Raw genomic sequence first — 15,801 nt, forward strand, 5'->3', positions numbered from 1 at the left:
AGAAATATTATTGATATGGAAATATTTGGTGACATCTAGTTATAGTTCTTTGGTTGCTTTTTATTTGGTCATCGATGATGATCGATACTTTGGTGATCGATACTTTGATACGACGACTGTGACCGTTCCGGCCGTGCGTGTTTGCATGATATGTGCAACTTGTTACTCCCAACGTAAAGGCCCGTTTACACCGCATCCGGCACGGCGACCGTGCACGGCACCACGGCAATCCGGCACGGCAAAAAAAATCGATCCCCACTAAATCCTATGAAACTGTTTCCACTTCAACGGTGCCGTGCCGTATTGTACAACACGGCGTAATTTGCCGGATTTGCAGATCGATCAGCAAGCCATTTTCAGAGCACGGCACACGGTTTTTTCACTTCTGGCCAATCAAAGTCCAGATAAATTACGTCATTGCCCACATATTTTCTGATCAAGCGACAAATCGCCTGCGGTGATAGTCTATGGGAGTTTACGTGTTAAATGCAAAATCGCACATACACGTAGGTCTACGTGTATTACCTGTTGAGCTGAAGAGAGGTGACTGCATGAAGGAGGACTTGATCTTGCAATTCTTGGTCTGGTAAGCAACTAATTAAGAACAAGTGTCATTTCGCATACTGTAGAACCGAGCCCCAGAAAGTAGAGCACAAGAAAATAAGGCCAAATAATATAAGGCCGGCCTGGGATAGGGCCTAACGTTATGATCTAACGTCCGAAGATCTAACGTAAGTTAGCTTAGGCTTAGCCTTAGGGCTAGGCTTAGACTCGGTCTAACTCTAGTCTAAGTTCTAACAAGATATAGGCTCCTATCTAATTTAGATAGGCTAGATGTTTATCCTAGCCTAAGTTACATCTAGATCTAACGTTATATACCTAATGTTAGACTCGATAATCAATTAGACTGGCCTAATTAACGTAATTAGGCCTAGGCCTAGGCCTACTAATATTTTAATACTAAAAAAGTTAGGACTTGGCCTAAAGATAAATGAAAGTAGTTGCAGGAAACACTGATTTCACGAGAAAGTGTGTAAAACCGAGCTTAATTGTCACTATATAATCGAGGATCTAGATCTGGTACAGTTACATGAACTGAACTTTGTGAAATCTTGAAATCTACGCTGAAAAATGTTCATACTGAAGATCACCAACACAGATAAGCGCACGTGGGACAGTGTACCTGTACTATTAAAAATTATTGCTTTGAATGTCGGCCCGACGCTTGACCCAAATCCCGTGCTTATTTGCTAATTTCTCAGCAATTACACAATTTCTTCCGGAATCCTTTGGCACATATTTTTTATTTATACAAACAGACACTTTGGTGGTCATTTCATTGGATTCTGTAGACTGTACGAACTCATTTTGAAATCGTTACCACAACTGGCATTTATCTTTAATTTAGACTTAATCACTTAGTAGAGTCTAACTAACAGTAACATTAGGCCTAACGTTACTAAGTTATAGTTAGATCTAACGTTAGTTAGACCTATAACTAACGTTAACAAAAGTTAGACCTGTACGTTGTTGGTCTAACGTAAGGCCTCAGTAGTCTAGAGTCTACACATAGGTCTAACGTTAGTAACACTAGTACATGTAAGTTAGACCTCTGAACGAATATGATGAATTCCGGGATGAATTATTTATATTAAGATATAGACTAGCCTAGCCTAGTAGTAGTAGTAGTACTTTAGTTTTAGTAGTAGGGTCTATAATAGATGAGAGCTAGGCACTGAGTCGTTTTGTCAGCAGCAAGAGTGGCAGATAGGAGGGTGGCAAGGAATTAATAAGAGGGGATCTGGAGTGGTGAAACTTGGGTAGCCTGAACTGAAAGAAGTTAGACCGATTGCTCAGTTTGACCATATTTTTGTGGGACCCTCTGGTCGATCTGTTCTAGATCGAAACAAATGGTGGAAGGCTAAGGAGTAAGGCTAACTTAGTTATTTCCCACAAACTCTCTGGAAAAGCCTAGGCCTACGAATAAATAATGTAAAAACCTAGACTCTAAATCCTCCCCATATGACGTCATACTTAGGCTTAGCTAATTAACGTTAGACATTGTTTTCATTGAAATATAGAGTCTAGGCCTAGTCACTAAATTTAGGCTACTATAATTTTGGAGAGAACTTGCATTAAAAAAAGTTATTGTTTCTAGTTTGTCAAAAATTGTCAGTCTGTTATTATGTAAAGGATTTTAAAATGAGCGCACTTTCCTTTATTCAGGGGCAGCTCAATCGTGGGGCGATGGGAAGGGGTTTGGGTTGGCACTGGTTTGCCCGAAATAGAAATCCCCCAGAACAAAAGTGACCCCTTTTCAATATGAAATATGTCCTTTGTGTGCTGGCATAACTTTTAAATCTGCACATTTCTGTTCCAAAAATTGATTGCTTTATTTGTGTAATTTCATTCTTTTTTCATTGGTTTATTTCTTATTTTTTTTTTTTTTTTTTTTTTTTTTTTGGGGGGGGGGGGGGCTGAAGTGATTGGGTACGTATACTATACAGAGAAGACATAATTTGCTGACATTTTATTCAACAAACATTTCATCCCTAAAAAAAAACATTATATGGCTTAGCTTATAGGCTCTCATGGAGGCAAAAAATTGTGCCTCTATCTTTTTTTTTCTTAACATGACCCTATGTTTACATGTACTTTTCAAATGATAAAAAATAATTATTTCAAGCTCTTGAAGGAATTTCTAGACGATCACTTTTCTCTACAACTACCGGTAAGCAAAATCATTTCAATTAGGAGAATTTCTATTTGTGCATTATAAAAATTGGACCCTGATCAGCAAGCCTGCCAGTTACAATGTAAATGTAAGAAATTGCTGATTGGGCACTGGCCTTTCACTAATCGCTTTTGCAATTCTTTAAACCTTTATTATTATTATTTGCTAACAAAATTTATATGGAATGTGTTGCATGACAGATAACCAACATGGAGGAAGCCCTTATCCTAGAAGTGTAGGAAAATCCATTCCTGTATGACAAGAGATTGGAGCTGTTCAAGGATACAGAAGTAAAAAAATGATGTATGACATGACATTGGGCGTCAGCTTGTAATCTCAGGTTGGTATAATTTTACGTCATATTAATTTTTTTCAAACTTCACGATTTTTTCACTATCAATTTGAAGAAAAATATTGAACAATGTAAAAGAGTTATATTTGTATGTGGATGTTTGAAAGCAAATCAAGTTCACAATCTAACAACTGTAGCTAACTTCTGGTTGTTGTAATTCAATGAATACCAATGGTAAGTTTTGGTCATTATGGCCATTTTTGAAATTGTTTGCACATGTGTAAAATAGTCTGGTGTTTAAAAAAAATAACAAATTAAATGAGACACAAGAGCAAGGGTATGTAAATGCAGAAAGAGACCTTGCTTTGTGATGTGGACCAAAAAATATATACCAACCCCTCCTCACAAATACGTAATATAAATATCACGTCACTTTTACAAGCAAAAAAAATGGAGGCAAAATTGTTTACTATCAAAAGCATGTTGTCCAATTTCACATTGAAATATTTCGGGGGGGGGGGTGGGTAGGGCTTGAAATGAGTCATAAACAGAAATGAAAATTTTCAGAGGTTATAGGAATTAGATTTCGTGTTGTTTTTTCATTATTTTAAGGTGACGTAGCGAGTTGAGGGACAACTTCCTAAAAAACGACAGAAATGGAGAGGAAGAGTGGTGACGGAGCTCCCTCAAATGCAGCACGTAAATACAAGTACAGTGAGGCAATGGAATTCCTACTTCCCCACATACATAATCGAGAGTAAGATATTCAATATTTTGTTTTCTTATCCCAGGGAAGAGAGAATATGTGTATATCAATTTGAATTCATGCAAAGAAATGTATTTTATAAATATGAATTCTGATATTGTGCTTCACTTAACCCAGGTTTAGTTTCTGGGTTCTGACAGGAAACGGTCGGGCAACAGCTATGGTATTAATTTGCACTTTGTGCACTCTGCAGGGTGGATATGAGCGCTCTCATACAAACTATACAAATCATTTTGAATTATACATTGATGATTGGCTCATTCTCTCATGTTTACATTAACCCGTTTCCTGTAATTATACATCCACATTTTCATTCAATATGATTTATCATATTTGTACTTGACTACCTGTGTAAAATAGTACAGGTTAATGGGTGTTGCATTTCCTTGAAGTGAGAGCCATTTGCCTTCAGAGAATTACCCTTAAAAAATATAATATAATAAAATAAAACTTAAGATGTTTCGAATATTAATGAAGTAAAGAACAGACAAACTGTATCGACTTGGTACATGAGAGTCGATTTTTTTAGTATTCATTATTATGAGTAAAACATATGAAATAAATTTGAACATATGATTTTTCTGTCAGCAGAACAAGTTCAATCTTGGATCCTGTGTTTGATGTGGACACACCAGGAGAAGCCTGTACCAAGCAGGAAGAAACTGAGCAGGAGAATGGTGGGTGACATCTGTCCACAACGTGGGTCAGTCTTCCTCGTCATCATCCTCAGGCACGTCCGCAACATCAGTCCAGTCTTCAAGTCCCAACTTCACTTCAAATCGAGGACACAATGTTGCAGTATTTTCAAAGCACTGATAGTCATGGTGACAACATAACTGTAGATAAATTTTTCTCCAGCTTGTCCCCCATTGTCCCACACTGTAAAAGTTACCTCAATGCCAGCTCCATTGCTATGAGGTTAAATTTCGGTCGTCTGAACATTGAACATACTACTATAGGAATTAAAGTTTTTGTGTCATCTAACTCCAAGTCGATTCTTATTGATGTTATAAACATCTCACAATTTAAGAATCCAAATATGTTTCGTAGATTAAAAAAAAAGTTAACGGAAAATGCTCTAACTTGCTATGCTCCACCGCTAAAAAGAGAGCTGATATCTTATTCCCTCTGACCATGGAGCTAATAGCTCTATGCTCTGACATCACTCAATACTCTTTCGATTGTAACATAAAAGATGCAATGTCAGACATGCAGCATCACCAACAAATTAAAAGCGGTGTATATATGATTACATCTGAATTACTTATGATAAATCCATATGAAATAAATCATTTGCAGGAAATCTACAACTTTAATGACTGATATCGTATTATAAACAACGACACCATTAAATGTGTTATTCTAATTTCCACTTGAATTTTTCACTTTGACATCTCCATAGGCAGCGGAAGCGGGGACAGGTCCCCCCCCCCTAAATTTTTAGTTGATAACCTTTTTTTTATTTTTTGGCTTCCACCGCCAATGTACATCTCCCATTGTTACAGTTGCAAGTCAGTCTCAATTTGCAGAAATTACGATTGTGAAGGATTATGATCTTCCTCTTTTGTAGATCTGGAAAATATCGTCTGAGCATGTTCACCATTTATTAAAAATATATTTATTTCTTAAATTATACTTGAATTTAAAATCAGGATTTGTTCACAGATAAGAGAAGTTGAGCATTTTGCACATCACAGAAATTTGGTTCATGCAAATACATGTATTAACATGATCACTAGTAATGCACTATCAAATATCAACACATGAAACCAGTTACTGTGAAAATAAAAATGATGGGTACTGGACGGAACGTTTCTGGACTAATGTTTTATTTTGGAAACAGAGATCTAGGATTGTTTGAAATATGACAAAATGTTAGAAACAAAATTTCATCTCTAAACAGAATGGCAATGACACTCCTGTTGCCTGTTTCATAGAGAGGTACAACTATCATAACTTTGTCTTTAATATGGCGCAACATCCAATTATAATTGTGGTTTCCATGGTAGTTGCCATAATGTTAAAGTACTTTTGAAATGGGCCCCTGGACATGAAGAATACTGACAAAAGAAAGTTGATTGTGAAATAAAAAGAATACATTCATCTTCAAGAAATTTTTTGACGCCCCATGCATTTTTTGTTGTTTATATATCTCGTATTATTTTTTTCTGTAATAAATTAATGAGCATCACTTTTTTTTCAACAACAAATATAATGTAGATTGCTGAAGAACCTAAAATATATTTGGAGCTGAACTAAACTCAAAATAAAGATGTCGACAAAATGAAGTCCAGTGTTGCTCTTATTTATTGGGCCAGACCTCACTTGGCATTGCTTTTAAAAAACAAGTCCACCCCAACAAAAAAGTTGATTTGAATAAAAGAGAAATATCCAACAAGCATAACACTGAAAATATCATCAAATTCAGATGTAAAATAAGAAAGTTATGACATTTTAAAGTTTCGCTTAATTTTCACAAAACAGTTATATACACATCCTGATCGGTATGCAAATGAGGAGACTGATAACGTCATTCGCTCACTATTTATTTTGTATTTTATTTATATGAAATATGAAATGTAATTTTCTTCTCATTGTCAAGAGAAACAACAATTAATTCCTCCCTGAACATGTAGAATTAGCATTGGTTTAGTCAAGTTGGTCATTATTGTCAAATAAATGAAATATTGTATTTTTCAAACAATAAAAAAAAAAGAAATAGTAAGGGACATCAACTGTCTCATTTACATATCACTGAGGTGTGCATATCACTCTTTTGTGAAAATAAGCGAAACTTTAAAATGTCATAACTTTTTATATCCGATTCTGCATGAATCATGCTAGTTTGACTTTTTTCTATTTATTCAAATTAACAGTTTTCTTGGGTGGATTTGACCTTTAAACAAATAATATACCGTATTCAAATATGTTCAGAAATAATTTCGTATAACCAATTTAACTAATAGAAACAGAGAGGATAGAAGAATCAAGAAAAGTGGAAGAACTAAGGGTGAAAGGTGAACCAATGAGCACGAGGTCATGAATGAAGAAGAATGTTCTGAATATAAATGAGAAGACAATAGAAACATGTGGAGTTGTAATGGCATTAGAATCTGATATATAAACTAAGGAGTAAGGAATGAGATAAACTAAGGAATGAGATGAACAGGTGACAATGGCATAGAAATGGGAAGTGAAGTATGGAAAGCAAAGTGTAAAATAAAAAGATTAATCATGACAAAATTCAATTACATTTAAATAGAACGATCAATTCCCGTATAGATATGAGTGAATAACAAAGAATATTTGTGTCTGTCCAATGAGCAGTCCGTCAGATTGATGCTTCTTGGTGGAATTCAAGACAAGATTAATTTATACATGGGACATAGATACACGAAAATCCTTAAAAATTACTTCTTGCCACGCCTGAAGCAGGCTTCTTTGCCTTGGGTTTTCATGGGTACATTGGACGGTTTTTGCCTGCTGGACGGGATCCGTGCACGGCTTTATTGCCGTGCCGTGGGGCAGTGGAAACTGGAAAACAGCACGGCGTGCCGTATGCCGTGCCGGAATGCCGTGCACGGTCGCCGTGCCGGATGCGGTGTAAACGGGCCTTAACGTTAGTGAAAGTTGGAAGTGTATCAAAGTTTTTCCGAAATTCAGAAATATTGGTTGTTATCACCTTAGGTTGTGTTGATATTGTGAGTTTTGATAATTCAAAAATTTGGTAAGTTTCTTTTCGCCCTTATTAATGTGTTGTTTCAAAGATGTTGGGTCAGGGTGAGCCTCATGACCTAACTAGGTGCTGTTGAACTATTTTGCCTGTGTTGCCAACAACACTGTTGGAGCTACACGGAGCATGCATGGAGCCACAGGTAGTAAAGTTAAGCTGTGTGGAGAATCTATGTAGCATAGCAGGGCTCTGTCTGTGCTTTTAAAACCACATGCTTACCAAGTGCACTCATATGTACTGTGCAATCACTTTTTGTGTATTGAAAGTTTGCAGTAGGCTTACCAGTACATATGACATAGGCCTAGCCCATACTCCATAGGCCTAATTAGAAAAAAAAAAAAAGAGTTTTGAGAATGTGATTATTGTAACCAGCACTCGCGCTGATGTATGGTACCTAGGTCCACCACATATCGACCACCTTTTTTTAAACCGACCACATTGCGCATTACAAATGGTACGCGTGTGGGAATTAACGCAGTATCCACGGGAATGACAAGAATCGATTACAGGGGGTAAAAGAATGACCAAAAGGGAAAAAATTGGCAAAATTCATCGAAATTTCTAAAATCAGTTGATTACCTAGGCCTAGGGCTAGGTCCATCATATCCATTCAAGAAATCCGATATTAGAAGACTTTAGAACAAAAAGCTGTTGCAGTCTTTGATTCACCTGCCGTAGCTCATCGCGGAAGTAGTGTGACAATCATATTATTTCATATTATTATTTCATATTATTCCTTGTATTCTTAGGATAAAATCTCGTCAAAAATTAGGGCAAATATGTCAATTTGTACAAGAAATTGCAGTCTTGTCATTTTGAGATTGAAGAGGCAATACTGCCCATGTCTGCATTCTTATTCACTTTGGACACACTTTGTAGATTTTTGTTGAGGAAGATTGCATTTCAGGCTTGTGTATAAAGTGTCTGAAATTTAACATTTCTTCAATATTTTTACTCGGATTTCAATGAATATCTATCTCGTATTTGAAGATGGAATGTTTTGAGTTCATTGCAAGTTTTGTTTGAGTAAAATCGCCCAGATACGCATATATGCACACACATGGGCACTGGACTGCAGAGACACGGGGCATTTTGGCATATATGTTGCAAGGCGCTCTATACGTGTAATAAAATTAATTCTTATTGTAAAAAGCAAGTCAATACACTAGAGGGCCACACAAAAATGTGCTCAAAATTAAAGATCTGAGCAATCTGGTGAATAAAAAAACAATACAACAGCCATGAGGTCAAAAGGTTATAGGCTAAGTGATTAATAGTAATTTATTTTCTGATACCTTTTCTTATTTCTGTGATAAATTGAGATCAGGTTATGGTAGGCCTATAGGCTACAAACAAAAAAGGTTGGAGTGTTTTGGATTGCAAGCCAGTCATCTGGTAAATTAGGGGTCATACATTTTTGTAACAAAAAAAATATCCCACTCATGAATTATGTGACTTTTATTATTATCTTGGCTAACAGGTTTTTTATTCACAAGAGTATTCAAATCTTTAATTCTGAGCAGATTCTTGCAACGCCCTCTGAGGAATCATAAATACCAAGTCAAAATCCTAGAGAGCCTCACAGAAATATCCACAAAATTAAAGATCTCAGCACTGTGGTGAATAAAAAACAACATAGGCCTAATAGACAAGATACTAATGGAAGATAGATCATTCATTACTTATTATTATTTTTTTATCTTTTGGTTACAGGAATCATATTTTTAAGATTTTTTTTTTTAGAATTGTTTATGAGCTGTCTAATTTTTGTACAGACAGGGTGGTAAAGCAGCACAAGGTTACTCCTTGCATTGTACGAGTGCTTGCATTCTGCAATGGTTAAATAGTTTACTGCACCTGTAGTGCTTATGAATTACCCTGCATGCCTGTATCTGTCTTATGCGGCATGTTTGTAGAGAATATATGCAGCACACCATACGTCCAATGCACAAGGTTGTGATACAAGCTTGTGCTGTTTGACTCTGTGTACAAAAAGAAGGCAGCACATAACCAATACGAAAAAAAAATTCTTTAAAATAGTATTATTGTAATAAATAAAAGAGAAAAATAATCACAAATGATCTGTCTTTCATTTGTATTTTGGCTGTTGTGTTGTTTTTTATTCACCAGATTGCTGACATCTTTTAATTTTGAGCATATTTTTTGTGAGGCCCAGTAGTGTATTTACTTGGATTTTACAATTCGATATTGTAGAGGGCCTTGGAAGAATGTGGTCAGAATTCAAGATTCGAGTGTTCCTGTGACTAAAAAAGAAGCTGACAGCCAAGATAATAATAAAAAACACAAACAAGATTTTTTGGTTACAAGAATTACATTTTTAAGATTCTATTTTTACTATGTTGTGTACTGGTAAGTTTCAGTACATAAAAGGTGGTTACACGGTGCGAAAGGTAGAGATAAGTGTAGAGAATCCATTCTTGATCTGTATGTGTACAGCATATTTCTTGTGGAAAAAATTTGAAGGTTGTATACCATTGGCACACGTTTTTTGTGACAAATGTTCTGCACACATTCAAATTGAGAGTAGCATGCAAGATTAGGGTTTCTTTGTGAATAAATATTTTGGTTACTGGTCAGTGTCCAATTTTTTTTTCTTTTTTCTTTCTATATAGACAGGTAGTACCTTTGAAGTGAAAGGCAGTGATATTGGCCAAGTGCATTGAGCCGTAAGTATAAAATTTTGGGTGTTAGTTATTTGTTAAGTGTATATGAATGGTATAGAGCATTGATTCGCAAAGCGACATTGATTCTTTGTGGACCCTTTTTAAAAATCAAATAAATAGTATGTACTAATTAGTATTCTTTTTCATTATTCAGTCATTTTAATATTAATACACAATGTAATAGACAAACTGTTGTTTTATTAACCACTTGAGAAATAAATTTTTGCTTTTAGTGTTAAGAATGATCATGTTGATCAACATCATTATATTTAATGCATTGTAAGAATTTTTGCATGACTGATTAAAAAGTACGTTGAAGAAAAAATGTTTTTTGGCATATATTTTGATATGTACTATTAATTGATTTCATAGTAATCAGATTGGAAATTTATAATTTCCATTAAAGATCATCAAATTTTAAAATGTTGTGAATGTACTCTGTACATATAATTTTATAAGGATTGATGGGGGACTGATGATTTTTTTTTCAATTTGATAAAATGAAGAGAAATCTGAAAATGCAGAGAAATTATCTACAATGTACTTAATTGTGTGACGGCAGAAACGTAAATTTAATTCTAAGTAGTTAAGATTAAGAATCTTTCTAGTTGGAATAAATGTGAAGTGTAATTGCTTGATTTTTCTGGTTTTCTCCTTTTTTCCCCAGGTTACTAACTGATTTCCAGAAATTTGCAGTTGCAGATCGTAAGCAGGTAATTTCATCAGGTTAAACGAGTACTTTAGGGTAAAAATAATATGATTTAATTTGAAGGAATAAAATTGAGATGAGAAATATCATGAAAATCGGATGAAAAATGATAATGTTATCATGGGGTACTCTAGGGGAAAAATAATATGATTTCATAAGTGGGTTAAAATCGAGATGAGAAAAATCATTAAAATCAGATGATTAATGATGATTTAAAGCTTTGATTTGTTTGGTTAAACAGTTATATGCTTATTTTTATAGATATGCAGTGAGCAAATTTGTGATAATGTCACATGTCCATTTGTTCTATTATTTGTAGGCACAAGAGATTTAATATCACATCCATTTGTAACTGTTCATCATGTCCTATAAACTGAGTTTTAATTTTAATTGCGTACTATTTTTTTCTTTTGTATCGTATTTGTGTTGTTTCTGTTATTTGTTAAATCAATATCATCTTCACTCATATCATACCATTTCATCTCCATTCTCAAACCTTTACACTAAAAGGTTTTGAGAAAAAACAGTCATTGAGAACTCCATCTAGAATTTCAATAGAACTCCTTTCAAAGCAACTGAACTAGAAAGAACTAAAAGAACGAACCAAAAAGAACAAGAACCAACAAGAACACGAACCTAAGAACTGAAAAGAACTGAACCATTTGAACAAAGTCTATCAGTTAGCAGCTCATGACAATAACTTTAGCAATTTGAGGCTAGGGTGAGTCCAGAAGAGTTGTGACAGATAGCAAGACAGTGAGACCCTGAGATTAGCTTGAGACCTTGAGATTAACTTGAGACCCTAAAATAAGCTTGAGACAATTGAGAACATCAGATTTGAAAAGAACCTAATTGAAAAGAACAAGAACCAACAAGAACACGAACCTAAGAACTGAAAAGAACTGAACCATTTGAACAAAGTCTATCAGTTAGCAGCTCATGACAATAACTTTAGCAATTTGAGGCTAGGGTGAGTCCAGAAGAGTTGTGACAGATAGCAAGACAGTGAGACCTTGAGATTAGCTTGAGACCTTGAGATTTGCTTGAGACCCTGAGATTAGCTTGAGACCTTGAGATTAATTTGAGACCCTAAAATAAGCTTGAGACAATTGAGAACATCAGATTTGAAAAGAACCTAATTGAAAAGACTGAACCATTTGAACAAAGTATATATTTAGGTGTTTGTAAGAAATTGATTTGATTGACTGAAGCATTTGCTGGAATTAGATTTCATCTCCATTCTCAAACCTTTACACTAAAAGGTTTTGAGAAAAAACAGTCATTGAGAACTCCATCTAGAATTTCAATAGAACTCCTTTCAAAGCAACTGAACTAGAAAGAATTTTAAAATAAGAAAAACGAATGAACTAAAAGAACGAACCAAAAAGAACAAGAACCAACAAGAACACGAACCTAAGAACTGAAAAGAACTGAACCATTTGAACAAAGTCTATCAGTTAGCAGCTCATGACAATAACTTTAGCAATTTGAGGCTAGGGTGAGTCCAGAAGAGTTGTGACAGATAGCAAGACAGTGAGACCTTGAGATTAGCTTGAGACCTTGAGATTTGCTTGAGACCCTGAGATTAGCTTGAGACCTTGAGATTAACTTGAGACCCTAAAATAAGCTTGAGACAATTGAGAACATCAGATTTGAAAAGAACCTAATTGAAAAGAATTGAACTATTTGAACAAAGTCTATCAGTTAGCAGTTCATGACAATAACTTTAGCAATTTGAGGCTAGGGTGAGTCAAGAAGAGTTGTGACAGATAGCAAGAGAGTGAGACCTTGAGATTAGCTTGAGACCTTGAGATTAGCTTGAGACCTTGAGATTTGCTTGAGACCCTGAGATTAGCTTGAGACCTTGAGATTAACTTGAGACCCTAAAATAAGGTTGAGACAATTGAGAACATCAGATTTGAAAAGAACCTAATTGAAAAGAACTGAACTATTTGAACAAAGTTTATCAGTTAGCAGCTCATGACAATAACTATAGCAATTTGAGGCTAGGGTGAGTCCAGAAGAGTTGTGACAGATAGCAAGACAGTGAGACCTTGAGATTAGCTTCAGACCTTGAGATTAGCTTGAGACCTTGAGATTAGCTTCAGACCTTGAGATTAACTTGAGACCCTAAAATAAGCTTTAGACAATTGAGAACATCAGATTTGAATAGAACTTAATTGAAAAGACTGAACCATTTGAACAAAGTATATATTTAGGTGTTTGTAAGAAATTGATTTGATTGACTGAAGCATTTGCTGGAATTAGATTTGACAGAGAATAAGTGTTTGATTGGTTGATTGAAAATTGTGTAGAAAAGGACCAGTTTGATTAGAAAAAGAATATCAGTGAGCTTCACTGATCACATACAGAGAAAATTTGATCCAGACACATATCGTGTCATAGATATAAGTGAGCTTGGTTCAAAACAAATTGAGAGGTTTCTGTTATACAAGAGAGAGAGAGAGATAGTTGAAAATATAAGTTAATTAGATTGAAAATAGAGTATCAAAGAAATTAAATCAATATATATCAAGTTTTGTAAAGTCCTATTTTGGTCAAGAAAAGAAAGAAAATATTGTATGAGGATATTGGAAATTTGAAAAGAAGTGATAAGAGCAAGCATTTGGAAGACAAGCAGGGTACTTTATTGTCGACAGTAATTTTTATTTTATAAAAGAAGTGAGTCTATAAAAGTACCAAAAAAATTGTGAAACTTTGAAATAAGAGAATACGATTTAGAAATACAAGTGGGCTTGAGTAATTGCAAAGAGGTTGATTATTAAGAGTAATAATTAAAAAAAAACGAGATTAATAGATTACAAAACTGGTGAGAAACATTTAAGTAAAAGACGGAGAGAGAGAAAATTAAACAAACAGGCTTGAGTAGATTACAAACAATATTAGGATATTGATATTACACACTTCAACTTGAGAAATATAAGCGTGTGTTTGAAAGGTGGAAGCAGATTCCCATATTTACAGTTGTAGGAATACAAGAGCGTGATTGATTAAGAGGATAACATTTGTGTGAGGATAGTGAAAATTTGTAATTAAGAGTGAGCAATTAGAATAGTAGAATATTTGATTGTTGAAATATTTGTATAAAGCAGTGACCTTGATAATTGAGAAAAAGTGAGGAAAATTGAGGTTAAAGAACAGGGTTCAGAAATACAAGTGCACTTGCATACCTGGAAATAGGATATTTGATAACAGAAGTTAGCTTGATAAATTATCAAAAAGATTGATTTTTGGAAAATTGAAGTATAAGAACAAGGTTGAAAAGTCCTCTCAAATTGTTGAAAAGAGGATTGTTGCTGACAGAATTGTTGAAAAAAAGTACTCAAATATTAAAGAAAGGAAATTCTGAAGGAGAACCAGGCACAAAATATAACTGGATCTCAATAGTTGCAATTAATAGTTTTCATTATATAGTAATAGGCCAAGTATAGAAGAAATCTTGGGAATATATTCAGTGTTTGTTAAAAGCAAGTGACTTGGAGATACTAAATTTGATTTAATAAATCATTGTGAGTGTTACAAAGTGTTCGAAATTTTGGATAGAGAGTTTGAGAATCTTGCAAATATAATACTGCTTTACGTAGAACAGATTAAAAGGAAATTGTCTCAGGGTACTCAGAGTTCTTGGTAAGAAAATTTAGAGTTGTGAGAGGAAATTTTAATACAGATTTTGGAGTACACAGTTGAAAGATCCTCCAAATACAAGTGTGTTTTATTGATAAAATAAATATAAAAAGGGAATTGCAGACTAATTTGAGGGGAATAATATTACAAAATAGTGCAAAGTGTTGTACGTGAAATTGTTAAAATTATTGTTAAGATATTTGCTATAATAAAACATCAAGGGACTTTTTAAAAATACAATTAGTTATTGTGTAAATTCGTATTTTACAGTTTTTTATGGTCTGTTCAAATAAAGAAATTGAAAATGGCTGCCACTCAATTCAGCTCTATTGTTCATGAAATTCTAAGCATGCTTTCCAGTTACACATCGATGATCAACTTAGATATTGGTAAATGCTATCATTGCATGGATGAGATCAATGAAAGTGACACCTATGTAACGTGCGAATCTTGTACCAACCATTTCCATGTCATTTGTGAGGGATACTTGAACAATGACAAATTTGCCGACCAGACATTGATTTGGATTTGCTTGTGTTGTGGTCATAGCAACATTGGAGATCGCATATTTGACAGAGTATGTATTCCATCTCATTATAACAGATATGAGCCTCTCTTGGCAGCAGATGATGATGATGGTGATGAGGATGATAATGATGATCAGAACATTGAAACCTTCAAACAGAGAAGACGAGTAAAGGGAGCAAAGAAGAGGTATGTTAAAGTTAAAAACAGCACAGTGCTTTCAGAGAAATGTAGCAGATATGAAAATGGTGTAACAGACAATCTGTCTCAAAACTTGCTCAGTGAAGAATTTGACAATAGCTGGGTGAAAGTAAAATGCAAGAGAGCAAAACTAATGGCAAGAAAAAGGGAAGAAAGGTTGCAATCAAATTCAGAACAAGGAAATGATCAGGGCAAAAGGCAGGAAAGATCAGTCAATGGTGTATTGTTGGAACCAGGTGTAACGTACATTGGCACAGCATTCAAGACATTTTATGGAAGTCGTAAGAGGAAAAACACAGTACAGAAAAAAGAGAATGATGAGAACCACAAAATGAAAAATGAAGAAAAACATGTTGGTGTCCAATCCTATGCAGAAACTCTATTGAGCATTTATGCTTGCAGTGTGAAATCTCCGCTTTCCATGAAATTTTGTAATGATGCCAGTAAGGAATTTGAGAAAATGCAAAATCGATCCTATGCTAATGTAACTACTAAGTTGTCTCCATTGTCGA

At 34.6% G+C, this 15,801-nt stretch overlaps 2 long non-coding RNA genes across 3 annotated transcripts; both read left to right on the plus strand.

Annotated features, from left to right (window-relative positions):
• The first annotated feature begins 211 nt into the window (after positions 1-211).
• LOC129263044 (uncharacterized) lies at positions 212-6,080 on the plus strand. 2 transcript variants are annotated; one of them, XR_010295243.1, is made up of 4 exons: positions 212-586; positions 2,935-3,074; positions 3,639-3,783; positions 4,381-6,080. It is a non-coding gene; the product is annotated as an uncharacterized LOC129263044 (long non-coding RNA). The 2 variants fall into 2 exon arrangements; XR_010295244.1 differs by having other exon boundaries at positions 4,384-6,080.
• A 1,057-nt stretch (positions 6,081-7,137) lies between these two features.
• On the plus strand, positions 7,138-15,277 carry LOC135156117 (uncharacterized). The gene is made up of 4 exons (XR_010295242.1): positions 7,138-7,519; positions 10,159-10,212; positions 10,877-10,922; positions 15,167-15,277. It is a non-coding gene; the product is annotated as an uncharacterized LOC135156117 (long non-coding RNA).
• The last annotated feature ends 524 nt before the right edge of the window (positions 15,278-15,801 follow it).

The sequence above is a fragment of the Lytechinus pictus genome, chromosome 12 (genome assembly GCF_037042905.1).
Source record: "Lytechinus pictus isolate F3 Inbred chromosome 12, Lp3.0, whole genome shotgun sequence".
NCBI lineage: Eukaryota > Metazoa > Echinodermata > Echinoidea > Temnopleuroida > Toxopneustidae > Lytechinus > Lytechinus pictus.